At 34.4% G+C, this 26,569-nt stretch overlaps 1 long non-coding RNA gene across 1 annotated transcript; it reads right to left on the minus strand.

Annotated features, from left to right (window-relative positions):
* Positions 1–17,770: 17,770 nt before the first annotated feature.
* LOC119871603 lies at positions 17,771–23,189 on the minus strand. Its single transcript, XR_005357511.1, has 3 exons — positions 22,777–23,189; positions 22,165–22,245; positions 17,771–17,901 (listed from the first exon to the last, which is right to left on the minus strand). It is a non-coding gene; the product is annotated as an uncharacterized LOC119871603 (long non-coding RNA).
* Between the last annotated feature and the right edge of the window lie 3,380 nt (positions 23,190–26,569).

Below are 26,569 nucleotides of genomic sequence, written 5' to 3' on the forward strand. Positions count from 1 at the left end.
AAATAAAGCTAAAAATAATATTTCAACCTAATTAAAAACTCAAAACACACTCATAATTTTTATTTAATTTTGTCATGCCTGATTCCATTAATTTTCATTTTCTCTCCTTTTCCTGTTAAGCTATATATGACTCATCTTCCTGTATTCAACATGAATATCATTCCTCAGGGGACCCTTCTCTGACCCCCAGATTCCACCTTTATAAGCTCTGATTATGAGCCACAATTCTCTGTCTCATTTACTGCATTTCTGCATTTTTTTTCCCTTGGGATAGTTTATAAGTTCTGTGAAAAGGAGATCCCTAATGTTCTTTTCACCACTTTATCCCTCAACTCTAGGATGGTACCTTGCACATAGTACATGGTAAATTACTGTTAGAATGGATCTGTGGGCCAAAAAGTAACCACTTATTGACTTCCATAATTCATGTGGTAGAAGATGTATTCTGGAATTTCAAATCCATGATGTCACCATTGAAAACAATGCTTCATTATCAATAGCCAGAAGCCAGTAAGGATGATATCCTGAGAGAGTTGACCATCTCTTGATTCTGAATGGACTATTACATAAATCTGAGAAAAATTAACTGGCATATAGAATGATGGAATGTATTTCTAAAAATGTCATAGGTGTTTCAACAAATTTAGATGAATGATGGTGATTTTTTTTGTTATTTTTGATAGGTAAGTATGCAAACCAATGAAAGATTGTTGTCAAGTTGCTATGAAATGTTCAAAATATATATATAACCCAATAATGATGAAGAGGCTTCAAAAAAAAAAAGGTACAACAACTCTAGTTAGAACTTTGGGTATAACATTAAACTATGAGATGATCCAGGGGAACTGTGGGTGAAAAGTATGGAGTGAAAGCAAAACTGGTCAGATTAATTTTGCCCAAGTTAGAAAATAAATACAGAGAGAGAGAAGGAGACAGAATGAGTTTCTTTGTTGGTTTTAGTTTTAGTAAGCATGATAGGCTTCATGTTTAAGCTCAGGTATGTAAAACATTGGAAAGAGTGGAAATACTCCCACTCTCACAAGAAGAAAAAAGCTGGATAAATTGCAAATTAGTGCTTTTTCTTGAACTCTTCAAAGAACAGGGATTGCAGAGCGAGCAAGCAGTCTGGAGAGAGGTAAGTGCCTAAGGAGACACAGCATCCTAGCATTTGTAAACCTGAAGTGGACATTTTCAAATACCATTGAAGCTGCTAAAAAGATATATCTGAACCATTTAACAAATTGCTAAAGGCTCAGTGTGATGAGAGTGTGAAACTGCTCGGATTTCAGACATAAAGGAGTTCCCAGTCTCTTGCATGTTTTCCTTAGAGTGATTCCACCAGATACTCACAGGGAATATCAGGGAGCATCCAGAAAAGCTCCCCTCTGGGCCCCGCTGACCTGAGCGAAGATCAGCCAGTATCCAGATCTCCCCACACTCATGTCCCACATCCTTCCTATCAGCCCCCTTCCTTTGCTTTGGCCAAGAAACTTTCTCTAGGCAGAAAGCTGGGGCAGTCAGAGGGCTCACCTTGTTTGTTTCTTCCCTCTCAGGGATCACTGTCCCACATTGCTTTATGGTCTCTGTCGTGAAAACTCTTGGCATGTATAATTTCTGGTGGTTTGTTTTAAGCAAGCAGGTAAATTGGACTCTGTTATTCCATCTTGACTGTAGACAAAAATTCTTTACCAAAAAAGTTTTAGCACCAAATTATAAAGAAATTTCCCCAGAGCCTTTCTGTTGAATTATCACTGAAAGATTGTGGACCCTTATGGTCTAATGCATAGGCAATAAGTTCCTAAGGCACACAGTCAAATCTCATCCTGAAGAATACATGTGCCCTGATGCATTTATTTCTTATAATCACAACTTTACATCATAGGATCAGCATAAAGTACATTTGTTATCATTTCCAGTCTAAGAAAACATCCTATTCATTTTTATATAAACTATATATTTTTTCCCTTAAAGCATTTATTAAAAAATTGATGACATTTCCCAGTCATCTCCCAATTGTTTTTTATAATCTTGTTGTATATTTCTGTAAGGGAAATATCTTAAAGGGTTATTAATCTATTTCTTGAGCTGAAAGTAGTTCAGGGAATCTTTAAAAATTCTTTTCAAAATGTAAGAGTAAGTCATGAGTTTTCGGTATTATTGCTTGTCAAACACTTGCCTTATGTAGCAAACCCTTAAAAGTAACATTCTGTGTTTCTAAAACACTTTTTTCAGCATGGCAGCCTTGTTTCTAGAGTGCAGTTCTTCTAATTGCTCTAAATCTCATGAAAGTAAAAAAAAACTATATTTTATTCATTCTCCCTTTAGGGCAATTACTAACTCATTAATTACTAATTTCTCAGCCTAATACTTGTTCATATTTTCTCATACCAATTCCAGAGAATTTTCCTTCAATTTGTACTTTATAACCAGAAGTTTTTATTATTTTATTTTTATTGATATGCACGTTCTCCCAAACTGTGTGACAAAGTGCTATGCAGCATCATGGCAAAATCACAAAGCACCATGAAATATTTTTAAATTATAAAGAATCACAATGATACCAGCCATGTTGACCACTGTGTAAGCTACAAGCTTGAGCTAGTTCAAAATTTCAACATTAGACCATGCTATATCCTTTTGATTAAAATATATCTTTACAAAGCTGGAGTTTGGTAGTCGCTCTGCCACGCAAACAAGGGCCATAAAAAATTTGATGTGGACTGGGAATTGGGGACAATGCCTACTTATTTAGATTTATGTAACATGTCTAAAAAAGTTTTGAGATTGTGAGACGTGGTAGCAATTAAAATATAGTAAATCTTTGTTATATCAATCAAAAAAGCATTACCTTGCTAACTTGAACTATGGAACTAATGCAATAATCTGAATTAATATAAAACAGAAATACAGATTTTATTTTAAAAAATTTACCTTCATTAACTTCAAATACATTAGTGGCTTAAAATAGACTATCACAGCATTAGCAAGCAGAGATCCTCTACTTCCTTATTTAAGTTGAATATTTGTGCAGCATGTAAATACAAAAAATGTCTCCAACTTAGATTTTGCCAAATACAAAAAATGATTTACCAATAATGAGATTATTCAAAACTACTCTAGATATCCTATACTGTTTCCAATCTCAGTGTTTTAATAATTAAAGAAAGTGAATTTATGCAACCAAAAAATAGTTCATTGAATTTAATTTTCCTGAGAAGAAATTAACAAAAAGAAATAAGCACAGATGTTCACTAATTTCTGGAATTAAAAAATCATGCAAAATTATACAGTAAAATGCAAAGACCATAAGTGTATAATTTTATGAGTTTGGCAAATAATTACACTTGTTTCGCCCTTACTCTTTTTGAGATCTAGAACATTGTTGTCACCACAGAAATGACCATGCTTCATTCTAAACAAGCCCCTTCACCTTGAGAACCAACAGTTATTCTAATTTTTACCAATAAAGACTTCTGCCATCTAGAACTCCACAGATGGAATTATATAGTACATTAAATTTTGTATGGGGTTCTTTTATTTAAAACAATTATTATGAGATTTGCTTGTATCATTAATTCATTCTTTTACATCTAAGTAGTTTATATTATAAATATAGTGTAATTTGCCAATTCCACTGAGGGAGATTTGTATTTTTTCAATTATTTTTTATTATGAATATAGCTACAAAGCACATTCTTGTACAAGTCTTTTTGTGGGAATATGTTTGAATTTCTTTTGGATTAATACTTAAGCATTGACTTGCAAGTAGATCAGTAGGTATACTTTATAATAAACTTCCAAATGGTTAAACAAAGTAGTATTATATACCCTAACCAGTGATATATAAGAATTGGACCACTTGATATTGTACTACAGATCTTTGAGGCTTTATTTCTCTTCATTCAGTCTTTTTTCCTGTCTGTTTTTTTTTTTGTTGTTGTTGGGGGGGGTGGTGTAGAGGGAGAGGAGCTAGATCATTCCTACTGATCTGTCTTCAAGTTCATTGATTCTTTTTTCTGCCATCTCAAATCTGGTCTTGAGCTTCTCTAGTGAATTTCTTATTTCAGATATTATACTTTGAAGTACTTCAATATCCATTTTGATGTTTTAAAAATATTTTCCTTTTAGGGGGGCAGTGTTTGAATACCAAACATATTTTCCATTTATTTAGGCTAATAATGGCCGCTTTGAAGACTTTGGCAACTAAATCCATCATCTGAAACTATTCAATGTCTATTTCTATTAACTTCTTTTCTTACCTAAATATGATTCACATTTTCCTCCTTTTTCCATATCTTGTGATTTGGGAATAAAAACCAGACATTTTAAATGATACAGAAATCACTGGAATCTATTTTGCTTATTTAACAATTACTGTTTTCGGTTCTAGGAGGCAGTGAAATCTGGGTCCTGTGCAATGTATAGCAGTTGTTTCTATTGCTACTGCTGTGTAACAAGTTATCTTCAATTTTTAAATGGCTTAAAACTATATTATTATTATTATTATTATTATTATTATTATTATTAGATTCTGTGTGTTAGTAATTTGAGGAAATCAAGTCAGGAATGCTTGTATCTGCTCCCCTGAGACTGACTCATCATCTGTGAAGACTTAAATATTGCTGTGACTTGTTAGCTGAAGGCTGGATTCAGTAAAGAACCACTTACTACACTGGACCTGGGATAACTCAGACACTGGTTTGCCGATGAATTGCCAATATGTGTCTTTTCCAAGAGGCTTAGATTTCTGACACTACCGAAGTGTCAGGATGGTGAGATTGTTTCTTTTGTGGCTTCGAGTTCCAAAGATGAGTAGTCCAGGCAACGTGGCAGAAGCTCCTGCCTTTTCTGTCCCACCTTTAGAAGTCATGCAGCATCACTGCTGTCACATTCCATTAAGCATGAGTCACTGGCCTGCCAAGATTCAAGTGGAAAAGGCAGAGATTCTATCTTTGGATGGGAAGAGTGTCAAGGTCACGTTATGGAAAATGATAATGGAAGACATTGCTGTGTCTAGGTTATTTGGCCTTTGGTTTTGTGATTTTTATGTCTGCATTATTTCTTTTTTAAGTATATTTTTATTCTTTGCATAATTCATCATATTTGATACTATATAGTACTTTGTGTATAAAAAATAGTGGAGGTTAAGTAGACTACTACCTTGCTTTTATTTTTTTCCGAAGAATGTGATTTTTTTCTTATGTGTGCAAGGTAAAGGTAGGTGGTGATCTTTCAGATTTTTACCAAAATTTTATTTTTGAGGGACCTGGCTACAGCTTTAAAAACATTGACTTAAGTGAGTTCATTTTGCTTTACAATCTCAAGTTACTAGGTTTTTTTCTCAGCAAAATTCAGACATGGTTGTAGGGGAGAACAATTGTAATGCTGTACAAAAAAAAATTGCATGTAAGAGTCTTTCAGACTCTAATCTGTTATTGACTCTTCTTCCCATTGCCAGTGGCTCGTCTGTCTCTTTGTCTTTTGTAAGGCATCTATTTTACCTGACATCATGTTTGCCTGCTAAGGTTGCCTTAACTTGCTGATAATTTTTGAGTCTATTCTCTCTGGAAACCAGTTTATCAAGGATTGTTTTGTGTGTGTGTCTACTCTCAACAGTCCTGTTCATAAGAATGCTTTTTCATTTTATCTGGATTTTTCTTGGTGTTACTATATGAGTGAAAGTCTTTTGTACCCTTCTTTTGAATCATAAGAAAAACCTGTTTACTCAGTTTTAATGTGACAAGATCTTTAAAAGATGGATGCAAACTTGCATAAAAGAAATTTCCTTCTTGTCAGATCCACTCCCAACTTCTAAATCTCCAGAATTTTCTTCTTACTGTTTCAGACAGAACGAATAGTCTATATTTATTTATCTTTCCATAAATAAATTAATTAACATATTTTAATTACTTCTAAAATAATTAAACGTGCAAAGTAACCTCTGCTTGGTCATGACATTTAAGATTACAATTTATTTCATAATGAGACATACTGAACAAAGATAAAATTACATATGAACAGTAGACTTGGTTTGGTATTCTATAACCATAGGAGTGCCTGGAAAGTACTCCATATTAAAAAAAAATTAAAAATACTAGATTGCTTCCCAGATAGATTTAACTTGTAAGATTTCTAATGTATTTGATTACACAGAACCTAATTTTGGGAAACCAGTGTTCTCAGAAAACACTTTGAAAAATACTCTATGAACTCTGCGAGTGGAAAAATACCTTTGAGATAAAGTCATCAGTAGAAATTCCCAAAGGAAATAGAACTTCAGGTAAACTTTAAGAAGGTAGAAAGATTGGAAGAGATGGAAGAGAGAGGTTATGACAATTCCAGATAAATTCTGTGGGAAATGGAGCAGCTGAGCAAGAGGCAGCAGGTGTAGAAGTAAGAGCTTGGGCTTGGGAATTGGATTCACTTGGCTTGGGTGCAAGTTTTGTCACTTAATTGGTTTGATGATCCAAGCAATTTAAATTCACTGAGACTGAGTCTTTGTTCTGTGAAATCGGCAGTGCCATTCTCCTGGGCTATGGTTTAAATTAGATCTACCCAAACATGTTAGTTCCCTTCTTTCCCCCAGTGAAGCAAAAGAAGCAAAACATGAGAAAGTGGAAATTAAACAGGAGATGAAATTAGTTTAAGAATTTTGCTATTCCTTTCTTTAGAAATATTTTTCCACTGTTACTTATGTCGAAGTCCTTATGACCATTGACATATTACAGTAAGAACATCCTTTTTTTTCTCAAATCTGCAACATCACTTTAATTATGTCACTCCTCTGCCCAGTATTATTCCAGTACAAATATTGATGATGTTTAAATTCTAATATGTACCCTGAATTGAACCCTGTCTACTCTATAAATAATACATGTCTCAAGCCAAACCTAGTTCTTTGGTTAATTCTAATCACTTCCACCTAACTCACTTCCCCTCTATTCTCCTCTTTACAGCAGTATTACTACTTATATCTCCTGATTCTTTGTCTCCCCTCAAATTCACTTAACATCAATACTTTTGCTTCTGCTGGGTGACTTTATGCATTCTTTTGGTTTCATCCAATACAGTGATCTTTCCAAAACTCATGTTTTAGTCCTTGGTTTTTGAGTTTCATACTTAACTTCATATGATAAATCTACAGCTGCAAAACAGAGGGGGTACCTCACATGTGCATATTTTGAATTTATGTTCCACAATCTTCTTTTTCCTCTGTATCCAAGTCAAGACCTGATTCGAAAAAAAAAAAAAAAAAAAAAAAAGACCTGATTCGATTCCATCTTACTGAATAGCAATATTACCTACCAGTATCTCAAGCTAGGATGCTGGAAATCATTCACAACTCTCCTCTTTTATTCCTGTCTTTGCAATCTGCACATTTCCCTCCAGCTAAATATAAAATCCTTTTGATTCTACTGTCTCAACATTTCTTGAATTTAGCCATTTGAAGAAGGATGTGAAATTGCATGAAGGAAAAGATTTACTGGTGGTATCTCAAGTTCTTCACCACTCTGAAGACTCTAGTTTTCCATTTTGAAGACTCAGAGATATTATCAGTAATCAGAGTCAGCAAACCATGAGAAATTGACTTGATAGAAAGGGGAAATAAATAGTGGAGTGACTATTAATAAATTTACAATGAGAAACTACTTATACCTTTTCCTCCCTTGTGCTCTTTGGCTATCTTCTTTTGTTATTTATTTTTTCCCTTTAGAGGTATTATGACATTATTTATAATAATAAACTTATAACAAAGCTGAACCTGCTGAGTAGGGGGGGTGGGCTACTCAATGCTACATCCTACTGGCCGACTCAGGAGTGATTATTTTGTCATACTCAAGTTATTATTTAAGCCAATGGGTTTTGAACTGACCAAATTCTTCCACTGTGTGTTACTTCCATGATTTAAATCTCAAAGAGCAATCTATTTTTCTCATTTAATAGGATTCAGACAACATGCCATGTACTTACATTTCACAATAATTTTATAACACTGGTGCTATCTGATTTCTATACAACGTCAATCAGAGCTCTCTATGAAAAGTCTTGCCATTCCCGGACTATTTTTTTTCCTCTGCCACCAGGGTTAACTTTCTAAAATGTAAATCTGTCCATGTGATGTCTTACTGCAACCTCTTTAATTGCTTCCTGCTTAGATTTCCACAGGGGCCCTTTGGGATCAGCCCTTTGTCATCTCTCCCTTCCACACACTCAGATGTGTGTTTTTTCTCACAAAATGTGTACAGGCTGCCACAAATGTTTCATTTTCTCTTTGCCTCTGGTCCTTTCAATGCAATAACTTTTAATTTTTTTTAATTTTTATTTTTTTTAAATTTATTTTTTATTGGTGTTCAATTTACTAACATACAGAATAACCCCCAGTGCCGTCACCCATTCACTCCCACCCCCCGCCCTCCTCCCCTTCTACCACCCCTAGTTCGTTTCCCAGAGTTAGCAGTCTTTACGTTCTGTCTCCCTTTCGGATATTTCCCACACATTTCTTCTCCCTTCCCTTCTATTCCCTTTCACTATTATTTATATTCCCCAAATGAATGAGAACATATAATGTTTGTCCTTCTCCGACTGACTTACTTCACTCAGCATAATACCCTCCAGTTCCATCCACGTTGAAGCAAATGGTGGGTATTTGTCATTTCTAATAGCTGAGTAATATTCCATTGTATACATAAACCACATCTTCTTTATCCATTCATCTTTCGTTGGACACCGAGGCTCCTTCCACAGTTTGGCTATCGTGGCCATTGCTGCTAGAAACATCGGGGTGCAGGTGTCCCGGCGTTTCATCAATGCAATAACTTTTTAGTTTGAATACCCTGCTTTCTTAAGAGAGATAGTTCAGCTCATCTTTCAGGACTTATTCCAGAGGTTTCTTTTGTTGAAAACTCTTCCTGACCTGTGATACCCTGGTACCCCCTAGACCTCCTATGTGATGCTGTGTATGAGCCTGTTGACTTATTTCTCTTTCATGCAGTTCTTTCATTAATATCTGATTCCCTGGATAGATTTTTGAAAGCACAGACTTGGTCTTCAGACTTGTGGTCACTCTACTATTTATACAATGCCTAACTTACAGTAAGCAGTTGACAAATGTTTGCTGAATAAATGATTAAGTATCTGGTTAATCATTCAATACATAAAGTTAATCACTCATATCTCTGTTCTAAGCAGGAATTTGTTTTCCCTGACTATGATTCTGTTCTAGTAATAATGTCTTATATCTCTTTTATATATTTTTCAGTGCCTAACATAGTGTTGACCATGTAGTAAATGCTCAATAAATCATTTCCGGTGGATACATTATTATGTCACATTGTATAGTTTACTTAACATTATTTTTGTAGTTGTGTATATATATTTAATTTATACTATGTTTCTAAGACTAGGAATAAAAATATAAGCATATCCAAAATGAATTCAAGCCTGAAAGAATGTTTATTTTTAAAGATTTTATTTATTTATTTATTTATTTATTTATTTATTTATTTATTTATTTATTATCTATCACAAGTTGGGGAGGAGCAGAAGAAGGGAGAATCCCAAGCAGACTCCACGCTGAGCACTGAGCCACCTGTAGGGCTGAATCTCAAGACTCTGAGATCATGACTTGAGCCAAAATCAAGAGTCAGATGCTTAACTAACTGAACTACCCAGGTGCCGCAGAATGTTCCTAATTAAGTAGTAGCTATTTTTCATCATAGAGGCCTCTGAACAGCATCAAGTGTTCTACAACCATTGAAGTCATACCTTTGCATACATAGTTATTTTTTGTTCAATAGGGAAGAACAATTACCAAATTCATAAATGATTTTTATTGGTAGTAAAATCCCTTAAGATATTACTTTAAGTCAAGCTTTATATTTTGATGAAAGGTAAGAGATGAGATACTTGTTTGAGATGGAAACTGTGGAATGAGAGCATGCTTGTGAAATTCAGACACACTTTATCAGTGAATTCAAATAGACTTCCTTAAAAATGAAACTCTTAGAAAGCAAGACGAAATTGTAAATAGTTTCTGATTTTACAGTAAAAATAAAATAGGACAAACAAGTGACTTTAGATCAAATACACAAAAACCTGATTTCCAGGATGGAATGCCCATTGATAGTATGCATTTTTTTTTTCAGTTAGTGCCATATTATCACATATTTAGTGGCTTAAGACAACAAATTTATTACCTCACTGTTTATATAAAAGTCCAGAGTCTTAGTGTCCTCTGCTTAGGGTCTCTGAAGGCTGAAATCAAGGTGCTGTCAGGCATTCCTTCCTGAAGGCTCTGGGGAAGAATTCATTTACAAGCTCATTCTGGATGTTTGCTGATTTCAGGTGTTGGCAGTTGTAAGACAAAGGTCCCTTTGTTTACTTGGCAGTCAGCCGGCTTTGCTTATGGTGGATGCCAATATTCCTTCCTAAGCTTTCCATATCTCCTACAATGGTGGATCATGCTCCTCTCACATTTTGAAATTCTCTGACTTCCCTTCTTTCAGAGGTAATATGAAGAGGTCATGTGATTAGATTTGGCTCACCTGGATAATCCAGGAGGATCTTTTAAGATTTATATACTTAATTACATTTACAAATCCCCTCTTTCACTGTAATGAAGCAATTTACAGATTCTCCTTAGTAAGGTGTGGACATCTTTGGGTAGTCAGATTTTTTTTTTTTTTAACCAAATAATCTTTTGGAATGGGAGTACAAAGCTTTACCTCAACTGGAACTCTCTTAGGGCTTGGGAGAGATATATATTTAACTTTAATCCATCATTTTTATTATCTGCACTTACATACTTAGGTTTGTAGTGTTTCTTAAAGATTTTATTTTATTTATTTATTTGAGAGAGAGAGAATGTGAGTATGAATGGGAGTGGGAGGGACAGAAGTAGCCTCCCTCCCTGATGTGGGGCACCCAGGCACCCCTAGATTTATATATTTTTAGTGCTGATACCAAGAATTTCAGTAAGTTATATCCTTATTTAATTACTTTCAATAAAATATTTAAATTTTAGTAAGTTTAACAGGATGAATTGAATCATTCTAAAATATAGTTCACTGTGGTGCATCTGAGTAGCTCAGTGGTTGAGCATCTGCCTTCAGCTCAGGTCATGATCCTGGGGTCCTGGGATCGAGTCCCACATCAGGTTCCCTGCTTGGTGGGGGGTCCTGCTTCTTCCTCTTTCGCTCACCCTGCTTATGCTTGCTCTCTTTCTCAAATAAATTAATAAAATCTTTATATATATATATATATATTCTTTTTTCTGAATTTCTGAATTTTTTCTGAAATTTTTCTGAAGAAATTCAGAAAATGTCCCCCATCCATGGCCCCTAGATAAGCACGCCCTGCGGCCTGTAGCCCAATTCAGTTCCAAGAAAAACCGCAGAGCACGCCCCATATTGGAATGAGGAGCTAAGAGTTTGAGAAACTCCACCACCCTTACTGGAAATCCCCTAGACCAGTCCATAAAAATCCAGCTGTAACCCACCTCGGGGGCCAAGTCCCTGCCTCGCTGTGACGGATATACTTGGACCCAAGCTTGAGCTTGCTAATAAACCCTCGTGTGCTTGCATCAGTGTCAGCTCCTTGATGGTTTCTCAGATTCACAATCTTGGTCACAACACACTGAGACTCACTTTGTATTGACTGGCTTCACTTTTGAGAAATGCAAGGTAATACTGAAATGGCCAAAAAAAGTGCCAGCACCAAAACATGTGGAGAGATAGGGATCTGAACATCCTATGACTCAATAGATGGTATCCAAATCATTGAGAGCTTGTTCGAGTTCTGAGAAACTTGTGGATTTCCAGAGAAGAGATAGGATTGTAGGGCAAATCTCTTTTTGTGATAAATTTTGCTAAAGAAACAAAAGTTCAAAGAAGATTTCTGAAGGGATCAGTTAATCCACATTTTTCTTGATATATGTTTTTCATAAGTCATAACTTCAAGTACTTAGCAATATTTGAATATAAAAATGATATACAATCTCCCAATTTTTACAGTGTTCAGTTTTTAAAAAACGTTTTATTTATTCATTTGACCCAGAGAGTGAGAGGGAGTGAGAGAACACAAGCAGGGGGAAAGGCAGAGGAAAAAGTAGGTTCCCCGCTGAGCAAGAAGCTCAATGCAGGGCTCAGTCCCAGGACCCTGGGATGATGACCTGAGCTGAATGCAGATGCTTAACTGACTGAGCACCCAGGCACCACCCAGGCACCCCCTACAATGTTCAGTCTTAAGGGAATCAAAGATATATGATAAATTTATGTTGTAATTTGGTGGGAATCGTTTATGTGAAACGTTTATGTGAAATCGTTTATGTGAAAAGAATCTAGCAGTAACTGCTGATTTCCTTTTTTTACCATTTGTCCATCCTTCTAAATAAAACTTGGCCACGATGTAGCAGGTAGAGTAAACATGCCTCTGATGTGCTGCATATGGTTTACCACTTGCATATTTTAACCTTGGAAGGCAACTCTGTCACATAGCACATCATTGGGAGCCTTTCAAATTCATCCAGGCTATAAATCACTGAAAACAGCTTGTTGGGAATGATGTGGGTTATTAAATTTAAACTTGAATTTGAAATTTTTATTTGAAATGTATTAGATGTTTCACACTGTTCTACCACAGACCTATGATGAAGGGGATGATATCTATGGTCCTTAGGTTATTTCCAAAGCTTGCAGATTATTGCTAAGTACAAATGTAACAATTTCTTGGTTAAGAGGGGCCAAACTAAAATTAGATAAAACAAATTGTCATTAAAAGCTATAAAGTGTATAAGCAAGTACTCTCAGTTAACAGTAGGATAGGACAGGAAATACCAGATCACAAATGTCAAATATTCTTTTGAGTCTTCTTGGAAAGCTTGCTGGTTAATATGCAATATTTTATAATTCCCATTACACAGAAAACTTGAAGTAAGGCCTTTAATTTTTATTAAATGGACCCAAACCTGAGGAACAAGGAGATAACAAAGTAAGTCAAAAGGAAAAAGAAACAACATGAAATGTCAGCCCCCTAGATAACTTTATTAATAAATTATACTTGCTCATATATGTATGCCTGTTCCAGCTTTATGCATTAATATTATGTTTATTATGTTATTACTAACATGAAAGATGAAAATATGACCTCAATCTTTATATTCATTGCTATGTATGTTTATGGGAATACCTTTTTATATTTATTAAGCACTTGTATTTCTTCTTCTGTGATAGATCTATCCAATTGCTTATTTTTCTACTGGGTACTTTTTCTTTCCTTACAAATTTGTATGATCTCTTGATTTATTGGGGTTATTAGCTTTTATCTATGACATATGTAACAGATGCTTTTTGCCAGGAACTTATTTATCTTTCAGTTTTATTTATGGGGCTTTACACTGAATAAATTTCATTATTTCATTATCTTATTTATTCATTTCTAGCTTTCAATCATGCTTAAGAAGACTTTTTTATCATAACATTTAAAAATCTACATATATTTACTTCTACTTTTATTTATTTATTTTATTTATTTATTTATTCATGAGAGACACAGAGAGAGAGAGGCAGAGACACAGGCAGAGGGAGAAGCAGGCTCCGTGCACGGAGCTCGAATATTTACTTCTATCTTTATGTCTTCATATTTTACATATAAATATTCAGTCTATATGGATCTTGTTTTGGTTTTGGAGATATATTTTCTAAAATAGCAAAACTAAACAGTATAAATTAAATATATTGACAAGGTTATCGATTCCTTTTAATCTAAAATGATGACTTATTGTAGACTAAAATCGATATATTCTTGAATCTGCTTCTTGAATTTATTTATTGATCTATTTTCCTAATATGAGCCAAGAACATACTCTTTTAATTAGTTTTTTTACTTTAAATAAGTGATAGACCTTATCCCTTATTATTTAAGCTAAAATTTCAGAAGCTTCCTGACTTTTTTAAAGGTTTATTCTTTTCCATAAATTTAATCTATATTTTTAAGATCCATCAAAATTAGATTGATATTATAACTGGAATTATCTTAAACTTTTAGATTTATTTTGGAGATGATTGAGTCCCTATCTTCAGTACTTCCATCTTTCTGAGAAACACCCCACTTTCTACTGAGAGACATTTTTACATTCACCCTGGTCATATCTATTTAATTTAAAATAGGTCTACTAGCATCTACTCTTGTAAAGAAATCTGAAAATGCTTTTATTATTTTTAACCTCTGCATTTAATAGATTATAGTTCAATGGTTCTATTATTTCTTGACACCAAATACTTTATTAATTATTAAGTTATAATTTAGTTCCTTCCTGCTGATGATTTATTTTATACAATGAACTCCTTAGACCTTATAGTTCAGGAAGATTATATTTCCAGTATTGCTCTTTATATTGTGAATTTGATCTTCATTATTCTTTAAGAAAACTTGTATCTATAAGTTAGTTTCTCATTGCCTATAATCCTTCATTAATGTCTTCTCCGTAATGGCTCCCATATCTTTCTTTCCTCTCTCTATGAGATTTTCTCAAAGCTATTCTCCTCATCATTGATCCAAATTTTGGCACTATTGATTATATTCTTTACTTCTTATCTATCATTTTCTGCCTTTACATTTTTTATATTTTTAAAATCATCTCATATTTCATTATCTTCCATTTTAAAACATTACATAATAGGATTCAGACCACCTCCACACAATTTTTTTCACTTATCAAAGAAAATATTGTTTTGTTTTTCCCCTTGTAACTATACTTTAAATATTTTTGTAAATACTTTCTCAGTTCTTCAGGGGAAAAATTACCCAGATAAATACATGTGCTACAATCATAAAGTAAAATCAACAATATACTGTAGAAGAATGGAAGATGATGATCTTTCATTATAATGTGTACTGTTAATGCAATAGCACTCAGTTAAATAGAGATATAAACGAATCAAAGCTTCTTAAACATATCACCATTTTCTCCCACAAGTCTATCAAAATGTCAATTAAACTTCAGAATCTATATTTAGTTCACAGAAAATAATGAGTTGTTATAATTAAATCTAGCATAATTCATTCACCTACATAGAACATTTTACCAGAATAGCAGAAATCATCACATTTCCTGGGTGGTTCCATTGACATCATGCCTTAGGCTTACAGTCTGCCGTAAAGAAACAATTTTATAGAGTACTTACATACTTTATTTAGTAAAAGTAAGTAATCTTTTTATAAAATTTAACATACAGAAATAAAATTACATAGTTATCTCATTTCACTTGCTCCTGAAGAACCCAAAATGGCCTTTCTTACAATTTTTATTAAGCCTGTTTATGATGGTTAATTTTATAGGTGAACTTCACTTAGCCATAGGTTGCCCAGATATATGGTTAGGTATTATTTCTGTGCGTTTCTGTGAGTGTGTTTCTGGAAAGATTAGCATTTGAATCTGTAGGCATAGTAAAGCAGACTGGGTGGACGTCCTGCAGTCCGCTGAGGGCCTGAATAGAAAAAAATAGATCGAAGAGAGTAGAAATCTGTCTTTCTGCTTAGTGCCTGAGCTGGAACACTGGTATTGTTGTACCCATGGACAGCTACTTACAACAGAGGTGCTTCTAATTCTCAGGTCTTCAGACTTGAACTAGAAATACACTACCAGTTTTCCTGGGTCTCCAGCTAGCAGGTGGTAGATCACAGGACTTTTTAGTCTCCCTAATCACATGAAGTAATTACTTACAATAAATCTCTTTGTATATCTATGGCTATGTCTATATATCTATATTTTTCTATTTATAAATACATATTTCTATTTCTATTTCTCTGAAGAACCATGACTAACACTCATTTTTTTTCACATGATTAAAGATAGGCTCAAATTGCATATATCTTAGGGAACTCAGCTAGTTTAAGGTTGGCATTAGCACTCAAACAAATGTTTTTAGACTCTGAAATAATGATCCCTTCCATTGTAGTGTGGTGCTTCTCAATAAAAATGATACTCCCAGCTTTTAAGTCATGAAAGATTACATTTTTTTTTATAGATGGAGAGAGAATATATTTGAGAAAATTCACCAACACTCTGTCCCTTATGACTAAATATTCTATTTTCTCTGTGGGGAGCTGGGATTGGAAACTATAGTAAAGTAGAAAAATAACTGGATCCCCAAAAAAACTTTAACCTTGGCTTCCTCAGTCCCAAGCTGTAACTAATTGATAAATAACAGCCAGTAGTATCTTGGTGTTTTGACCCAGCAAAAAAGTGGAGAATAGAACAGTTATGCTAGTGAAATTTAAAAATTGAATTTATCTTTATATCATTTTTTGTTCTGTGTCATTTAGAATTCCTTACTTTAAAATGTAAATCCTTGTGGACAAAAGTTGGCTACTGTCAGAACTAAAACATTGAGTTTACAGAGCTCAAATTTGAGTTGCTACCCTGCTAACTTCTTGACTAAAAGTTTCCCATAAGGTCTAGCTCAAACAAAAATGTAAATACTTTCCACAGTGAAATCCTAATTTCTGACCTAAATGCAATTCACAGAACTCTCTGAGGCTTTTGTTCTTAAAAGACTCAAGCTAGGGTCAGCTGACATGGGAAGAAAATCCAACAGGGCGAAGACAGCTAAAAATGATTATATTAAAACTGACAGGGAGACACAGTAAAAAACAAACCAGAAACCTGGAAACGTCTTGGGAGTATTTTTCTAAGCTCTAAAACCAAATTATACTTTACTCTTTAAGGAAAATTAAACACAAGTTATATATATAATGTTTTACATTTTGTTTCTCAAAATGCTTTTTAAATATTTTAGTCTTCTAAAGTAGAGTATTTAAATGACCTATGGAAAACTTGGTCACCCAAACATAAACCACTAATGTATACCAGCTACTGAGGTAAACTAATTTGACTTTAATTGGTTAAATTAGTATTGATTTTCCTAAGTTAAAACCATTGATTAAAGGAGATAATGCAATTTCTTAAAAAAGCCTGAGGAAATTAGGATTCTTTTGTTTTGTTTTGTTTATTTATTTATTTATTTATTTATTTATTTATTTATTTATTTATTTTTTATTTTTGGAAATTAGAATTCTAAGGCAAAATTACACATACCAGGCGGTTTGGATTTGTTTTCCTGAAGTTGTTGGCTTTCTAATGCTTACTATTCTAGAATTTTCTTGTTGATTTCCTGAATAAAAATAATTTTTTTCCAGTTAAAATCAGGTTCTAAATAAAAAGTTGCTAGGTTCATGGTGGAAAAGAGAAAACTGTCTGTTGGACCAGATGACTTTATGATCCAAGTGTATCTACATGAGCATAGGTATGTATTTAATGTTTATATGTCTCTGTGTTATATTGTATATATGTATGTGTGTATATAGTGTTAAGATATGTTAAGATATCTAAGAAGCTTTCCCAAATATTTCCAAAGAGTAGAGATTATTTCCCATTATGGTACTCTTCTGCAGTGACTATAGGTGGGTGAGTTATAGTTACCCTTTACAACATGCTCCCTGGCTTATCTTCCTGGAGCCCCTCAAAGTATCTCACGACCTTGAGATCATGATCTGAACTGAAATCAAGAATCTGGTGCTTAACCCTGACTGAGTCACCCAGGAGCCCCAGATAATCTGCACTTTTTATGAGTTTTTCAGGTGATGATTTTGCATCCACCTCTCTAGCTGACTACAGAACAAAGTATGGGCTTCACCGCTTTATTTTTTATTTTTTAAGATTATTTATTTATTTATTCATAAGAGACACAGAAAGAGAGGCAGAGACACACAGGCAGAGGGAAGAGAAGCAGGCTCCATGCAAGGAGCCCGATGTGGGACTCGATCCTGGGAATCTGAGATCACACCCTGAGCCAAAGGCAGATGCTCAACCTCTGAGTCACACAGGCATCCCAGGCTTCACTACTTTAGAGAAAGATGTTATAATTAAAACTTATTCAAGAATTTCAGAAGAATCAAATTTCAGAATCTGACACAAATTCGAGAAGTTTTCGAGGAATAACCTCTAATAAGTAGTTCCAGAATTCAAGCCAGAAACATTACAGGTAAATTCATCACAATTTTAAGAACAGAAACAGGTTTTTATAAATGATTTTATAAACAAAGAAAATCATACAGGCCCTTTTAGATTTGTTCTATACAGTTATTAAAATCTTATCAAATTTCAGTAATTTCCTCTTTAATTCATATTTGATAAATAGCTACATTCCTATAGAAATACATTTAAAAGACAAAAATAAAAATGTCTGATCTTGATAGCAAGAACGATTTCAAATTTTCTAGAAAATAATCAACAAGAAACGTGTAAGACTCTATGAAGAAAGCATATATTTATGCCGAATGATAAAAAGATTAATACAATTAAGACTTTTCAAAGTAGTGGTAGTTGCCAGGGGCTGAGGTGGGGGTGGGGGGGGAAATGGGAAGACCATGGTCAGAGTATAGACTTTCATTCATTAAGATGAATAGGTTCTGGGGGGCTAATATACAAAATGGTGATTATAGTTAATAATACTATATCACATACTTGAAATTTGCTGAGTCAATCTTAAGTAGTTTCACCACATACAAAGAAATGGTATGTGTGTGAGGTGATGGATCTTCTAATTTATGATGTATATGTATGCTAGACCATTACATTGCACATCTTTTTAAAAATCACATTATATATATATAATTTTTAATTTTCCATCATATCTCAATAAATCTGGAAAAATTTTTTAAATAAAACAAATTTTTTTTTTTAAGTAGACATGGGAAGGGCGCCTGGGTGGCTCAGTCAGTTAAGCATCTGCCTTCAGCTCAGGTCATAATCCTGGGGTCCTGGGATCAAGCCCTGAGGGGGCTCCCTGCTCAGTGAGGAGTCTGCTTTTCCTTCACACTCTGCAGCTCCTCCTGATTGTGCTCTCTCTCTCTAATAGATAAATAAAATCTAAAAAAAAAAAAAAAATTAGACATGGGAAGAAAATCATAACAATTATAATTATAAGAAAATTATAACAATATTAGCCAGTATAAAAGTGTAAGAAAGGGGCTACCTGGCTCAGTTGGTAAATTATGCAACTCTGGGTCTCAGGGTTATGAGTTCAAGCCCCATGTTGAATGTAGAGCTTACATAAAAATAAAATCTTTAAAAAAAGAAGTGCAAGAAAGTACTTTAAAAACTCCAAAAAAAAAAAAAAAAAAAAAAAAAAACAACTCCAAAATAGGGATCCCTGGGTGGCGCAGCGGTTTAGTGCCTGCCTTTGGCCCAGGGCATGATCCTGGAGACCCGGGATTGAATCCCATGTCGGGCTCCGGGTGCATGGAGCCTGCTTCTCCCTCTGCCTATGTCTCTGCCTCTCTCTCTCTCTCTGTGTGACTATCATAAAAAAATAAATTAAAAATAAATTAAAAAAAATTAAAAAACTCCAAAACATCAACATTTTTGTTATTGACAGGAAACAATATCATTGGACAGAAAAGAAAGTCCGAAAGAGGATTGAGTATACAATTAGAATTAATATAATTTAGAAATCTATAAATAATAAAAAACTATTATAGGATAACCACCATACTAATATGGATTCAATCAGTAAATGTCAAAATGGAGCTTTTGAGCACACAGAATGATTGCATACCATGCCATGAAATGTATTAGTGTATATTGAAATATTGATTTATAAACCCATGTTTCAGCTTTCAGGTTGATAAAATTCCTCAACAAAATATCAAATGTGTAACTAGATCATTACCTCAGATAGACCTTCTTTGTTGCCTGGAGAGTTAAATTTTTTTAGATAACAAACTGGATTATTCTCTTGAATTCTACTGGGTTTCAGTGGATTCTGTTGTATCATCCTCTTGTGAAGCACTGGCATCCCAAACTTAGCACAACCAAAATTGAACTTGTGATCCCCAATTGACTTTCAATTTTATCTTTGTCCTCAATTTTCCCACCTCAAAAATGCCACCCCATTGGCACAATTATCCGTGGCTCCGGTGAGTCTGTGATAACTGGCTGGCCATCATCCTTCCTATCCAATCTAATCTGAAGTTATGGTCGATGATCTCTGGAATGTTATTTTCATTAAATCTAAGATGTCCTCATGTAGAAGAAGCACAAGTATCATATGCACCATCATGAGAGATTAAAATTAAAAAGAAAGAACCCTGCTAACTAAACTACAGCACGTGTTAAATTTTAAAATATATCTTAATTTCAGAGATCTTAATACTTGCCAAATTCACAGCCATCACAGTAGCAAAAGTGATTGTCACTATCATGGATGGACAGGATAACCTCTGTAGATCTTTCACTCACCTTCTTACCTTACTGTAATGTGCCACACACAGCAGCTGGTCGTCTTTTAATATGCAAATCTGATCCTGTTTTCCTGTGTAAAAACTTTCACTGATTTTCAACTTAGAATATGATTTCTAAAATATTTTGACCACTGTCTGCAATACTGTGCATGATCTGGCCCCTGACTTTCCCAAGCACTTGGTAGAAGCCTCTCTGTTCCTTATTATGCCTCAACTTGTTAGCCTTCTTATTACCATGTCTCCATATTATTCCCTTGCCCTCTCATTCTACTCAACTTCTAATCTTGTTAATCTTTAGGGATTCAGCCTTCTCTGCCCTTTGGATTAGGTAAATGTCTCTTTAGAGTCAAGTGTTTTGGCACCATCTTTGTCACCTACATAGATTTATCACTGTACTTGCTGAATCATTGGATGATGCATATAATTAAATTTAAACTTTTATTGCATTGTCACACACATAACAAAAAGAAATAAAATGTAATGTACAGTTAAAGAGATTATCAAAAAGGGGAGTTGCCTGCATGGCTCAGTAGGCTAAGGGTGGGACTCTTGATCTCAGGTCAGGTCTTGATCTCATAGTCATAAGTTTGAGCCCCACTTTGGGCTCCACACTAGGTGTGGAGCTTAGTCAAAAAGAAAAAAAAAAGAAGATTATCAAAAAGGAGAGACTCCTGCAATTACCTGCCTCAAAAAAGAGAACATCAAAGGACGTGGAGGAGGGTCCACCCAACGTGTTGACCTTAATTGTTAAGTGCCCCCTGCTGCGCCCCCCCCACCCCCACCCCTGTGGCTTCAGTTACCCACTTATCATCTTTTTATACCATAGTGTAGATATGATTGTTTTGAACTTTTCTGTTTACAGTTTATTTTACTTTATTTGTAAAAAGATTTTATTTATTTATTTATTAATGAGAGACACATAGAGAGGCAGAGACACAGGCAGAGGGAGAAGCAGGCTCCATGCAGGGAGCCCAATGTGGAACTAGATCCCAGGACTTCAGGATCATTCCCTGGGCCAAAGGCAGGTGCTCAACCACTGAGCCATCTGGATGTTCCTATAGTTTATTTTATTTTGTGTTTATTTTTGCACTTAATGTTATTTTTGCATAATTTATCAGTTTTGTAAGTAGCCCTTCCTCACTGATGTAAAAACACTTATCTAATTTTCTATTTTTTAGGAAATTTGATGAAATATAAAAAATAAAACATTATATTGGTTAGGTATATAGCATAATGATTTGGTATTTGTATATATTGCAAATTATCACTACAATAAGTTAACGTCCGTCATAACAAATAATTACAATTTTTTCTTGTGATGAGCTCTACTCTCTTATCAACTTTCAAATGCACGACACAGCATTATTAACTACAGTTATGTCTTTAAAAAAAATATTTCCCTCCTCCACATCATGATATTCTCACACATGATGTTTGAGGGGGTTCCTTCTTTGCATTTACATTTAGTACTATAATTCATCTAATATTCAATTTTGATATCTTCATATACACTCCAGTGTCAGTCCAGTCATAAGTCATGTTTCCATACATATGGATCTGTTTCTGGGCTTTTTATTCTTTCTGGTTGGCCAATTTATCTAACATTGCTTCAATAGGGTACCCTTTATAAAAAAGATTTTATTTATTTATTCATGAGAGACACAGAGAGAGAGAGGAAGAGACAAGGCAGAGGGAGAAGCAGGCTCCCTGCAGGGAGCCTAATGAGGAACTTGCTCCTGGAACTCCAGGATCACACCCTGAGCTGAAGGCAGATGCTCAACCACTGAGTCACCCAGGTGTCCCTAGGACACTTACTTAAATACTGTATTTTCAAAAGGATATTTAGTAGAGAATCTGGTATACCTTAGACTTCTTCTTCAGGAGCATTTCTCTTTTTTGTTTTTTTAGATTTTCACATAAATTGTAGGTTGAGTTCATCAAGTTCTAAAAAAAAAAAAAGAAAAAAACAGATTTTTGTGTAATGCATTTATTTGTTTATTATTTATCTTATTTTCTTGTGGGACTTTGTTTTAATTGATTGTGAGATGTATGAAAAAGCTTTAGAGATAATTTGCAGAAAGTAACAATTTTTAGGGTCTTACTATCTTCCCATTTGACATGACTTACATCTGACTTTAAAAGGTAGCCATGGATGCTAGAAATGCATTCTTATACCTTAACGTAATAAGGAATAATATGATTTGAGGTTAAGCTTCATTTCCTTTTAAGTCTAGTATATTCCTGGCTCATGCTTTCTTTAGGGCAGGGGTTGGCTAATTACAGACTATGGGGTCAAATATGACCTGGTGCATTTTATAAATAAGGTTTTATGAAATACATTGATATCCATCTATTTATATTGTCAGTGATTGCATTTCTGCTACAAAAGTAGGACTAAATAGTTGCTACAGATTGTACCACCCACAAAGCCATATTATCTGTATGGCTAGCTCTTTACAGAAAATACTTGCTTACCTCTGTTTTAGGATACAATGCTTTATGGTCTACACAAAGGATTTACTTCTTTGGTTTCCATCTGTACCCGCTAGGTCCTGGAGCCTGCTACCATCACTGCTTGGTATCTCATCTTCTCCTCTATTCAGGAAATGGCAGATGTCCTTGGAGAAAAGATGTCCCAATGCTAAGCTCAACTACTTGTGTTTTCTTCTCTTACTTCATTCTTTATGTTCTTATCATGCTGCATCATTTCTATGTCTTTGAAGACATTTTAAAAACACATTTTCCAGTATTTCTCATCATTCTTAGTGAAAAGGTTGGTACACATTACATAATATGCCATCAGTGTAGGCAGAATACTCTATACTTAAAAACATTTATATATCTGGGGGCACCTGTCTGGCTCAGTCGGGTAAGTGTTCAACTCTTGATTTTGGCTCAGGTCATGATCTCAGGGTCATGACTTCAAGCCCCATGTTGGGCTCTGCACTGAGCATGGAGCCAGCTTGAGTTCTCTCTCCTTCTCATTCTGCCCCTCCTTGCTCACAAGCTGTATAAATAAGTAAGTAAGTAAGTAAGTAAGTAAGTAAATAGATATTTTCAAAATCATATATGTCTATCTAGGACATCATCTTCATGAGGTTCAGAATTGTGTTCCTGTTCTTTTTAAAAATATATCTCTAGACTCTACTGTAGAATTAGCATTATGTTAAATAAATGGGTGTGGAGTCATATATATTGTAGATCTCAGGTGCATTCCTGACCTGGCTCTTGTTGCACAGAACATTACTTCCCCAAATTGAACTATCTTCCATCAGCGGAAGCAAGGACAGGCAAGAGCTTGATAAATATTATTTATAACATAAGATATTAAAAATTCTGAATTATAACAAAATGGTACTTTACGAGAAATGTAAAACTGAACTTTATTGGTTAAACACTTGAATTTATTAAACTGCTTATGGTTGTTAAAACTCAAGAACTTGCTTTAAAGTTTGGAGAAGTGCCTTTTCTCCTTCTGGGAATAGATCTTTCATATAAATAATAAGTGGGCTTAATGCTCCCCCTCAAAGAGAAGACCCAGATGTCTGTAGAATAGAGCTTTAGTTCCAAATAAGATTCATTTTTCCGAGGGCCTATAATTGTAACTCGAGAGCTTTTGAATTGATTCCATACTGAGATGAACAGAGGTTCTTAAATAGACTCTTTTTAAAGATTTTAATTTATATGAAGTGGTCATTCATGTTATAGGGTCAATTAGCCAATATATGATATAGAAGAAATACCACATGTACTATCACATTTTTAGGAAAGTTCTGAAGAATGTGGTATGATTTTGATGATGTACTAACATGGATCATCTAGTTATGCATATTAAAGACAATATAGTACAGATAATTCATGTAATTATTTATTACAAAATCACATTAATTTTAAACTTTTCTGTTTATATATGATCAGTACATTCAAATATAAGAAAAAGTCACAAAATTAAAAGTAGCCTAATTTTACCATTTGACTTTGACTCCTGAACTTAAAGAAACTGTACGTAACTGGTTTGCCTACGTTAGAGGGTTAGTGTTCCAGACCTCTTCCCCCTCCATTTCTTCTTTATTAGAGTATTGGTATGTATTAGGAAATGATCTAGCTTATGTGATCTCATGGCAGGTGAGAAAAGACCAGATCCTAAAGATTCCTGTAGTGTTCACTGGATCTTCCTGGGACTACTGTGGAGCTAGATTGATCTACCACTTGATCTTTTGAACGTGGAGGAGCAATCTCTTTGGCTAGTTGGATTGGTTATACTGGTTCCATTACTGCAGTTGAGATTTAGCCTCTGATCCAACATTCCTGCTCTCTACAAGCTTTCAGGTAGGCTGATACCTAGTTATCTCAATGTCACCTTGCTGGGCAAGCTGCAGTTCCCAGGATTCCCAGGATCCTTGTGTCCCAGGTACAAGGCTTATAGAACCATGGGTCCTACCTTACCTCCTTTACTAAATTTCCTTTTGCTGACCTTCATATTTCTTGTGGTGTCATCAAACGGTTTACTTATATATTCTTTGAACTAAAATTTTAAGTGCTTCCTATATATAAGTTGGTGACATTTGCATATAGCAAAACATCTTAGAAGCATGGACATTAAATGTTAATAGTGTCTGTGTATAATCTAGTTCATGTGGCTTTCATATTTTTTTTGCTTTTTTAAAACTCTATGTGATACTATTGTATTCCAAGAAAAGAGAAATAAGTGGAAAAAATGAGCCAAATGCTTTATGTGAAAGTTGACAAAGGACATAGCCTATATGGTAAGTGTGTGAAATGGTAATTTTATTAGAAAACCAAATAAGTGATAAATAAAATTAAAATATTTACCTTCTTACCTAACAAATCAGAACATATTATGCCCATTATTATTCTACTATAGGGATACATTTTTGAGGTTTGCATGAAAACAAATTGTAATGGCAATCCAAGATCAGAGAGGAGAAATGGTTTTGATTATTTTGGTACTCATGTCTTTCTGCTTCAATTTGGAAGAGTTTCTTGGTCTCAGCTTGTATTTATTGCTTGACCTTGAGATTTGTGAAGACCACTGGTTAGTTATTTTTTTTAGAATGTTCTTGATTTGGAGTTTGCCTGAGGTTTACACAGGATTTGATAGAGGTTTCACATTTTTGAAGGCATACCACAGCAGTGATTGTGTCCTTGGGGCACCTGGGTGGCTCCGTCGGTGAAGCCTCTGATTTTGGCTCAGGTCATGATCCCAGGGTCATGGGATTAAGCCCCACATCATGTTCCCTGCTCAGTGAGGAGTCCACTTCTCTCTCCCTCTACCCCTACCCGCTGCTTCTGTTCTCTCTCTCTGTCAAATAAATAAATAAAATATACATTTTTAATTGTGATTGTGTCCTCATGCATCAAGAACCCCTTGTCATTTGTTCACCCCATTACTGATGTCATTAACTTTAATATTTTAGGAGCATATTTGAGAAGAGGTAGATATCTGATTCATCATCGGTTTTTACTAGGATATGTCAAATGATTTTCTGACCACATTGTTATTACTGCACTTATCAGTTAGCATTCTATTAGAGGGAAGAGTGTATCTCTCTTTTTCATTTATTTATTTTAGTATAGACTCATGTATTCCTATTTCATTTATTCCATGTGATATAATCCATTTACATCATTACTGTTACACTGAAATTATCCCAGACTCAGTGGGAGCTCCTTCAAGCTTATGTTTGTATACTAATGAGGCTTTCCTGTCATTCTCTGAGCAACTCTTTACCTTCTGGAGTAAGGAGCTGCTTCCAGGTTTATCAGGTATTTCCTACTCCAGTGCTGCAATAATTTCTCTATGAAGACAAGCTTACTTTAAGTGAATGATATTTGTAAATTACTGTGTGCCAGGTGTATTCATTGCTACTGGGGTGCTGTTACTTCCAGTCCCTCACAGTGGACAGAAATAAAAAATGCAGACTTTTACAATCACTTGTGGAGCTGAAGGACAGAGCAAGTACTATGCTTATGCCAGCAATCTAAGGTGTACCTGAAATGAAGCCAATTAATAAGATAACATTGCAAAATTGTGTGGAACCTATGAATTATTATCCTGAAATATCCTCTGACTTTACCTTTAAATATCTTCTAAACTATTCTCAACATAATAGTATTGATTATTCTCAGAGATAGATTCAAATTGCATAGAACGGTTTAATATTAAAAGAAGCACTAATAATTTTGGTATCTTCCTGTTTAGGTTAAATAGTTGTTCACATGGAATTGAATTTTATGACTCTTATTT

This window comes from Canis lupus, chromosome 4 (genome assembly GCF_011100685.1).
Source record: "Canis lupus familiaris isolate Mischka breed German Shepherd chromosome 4, alternate assembly UU_Cfam_GSD_1.0, whole genome shotgun sequence".
Classification (NCBI taxonomy): Eukaryota; Metazoa; Chordata; class Mammalia; order Carnivora; family Canidae; genus Canis; species Canis lupus.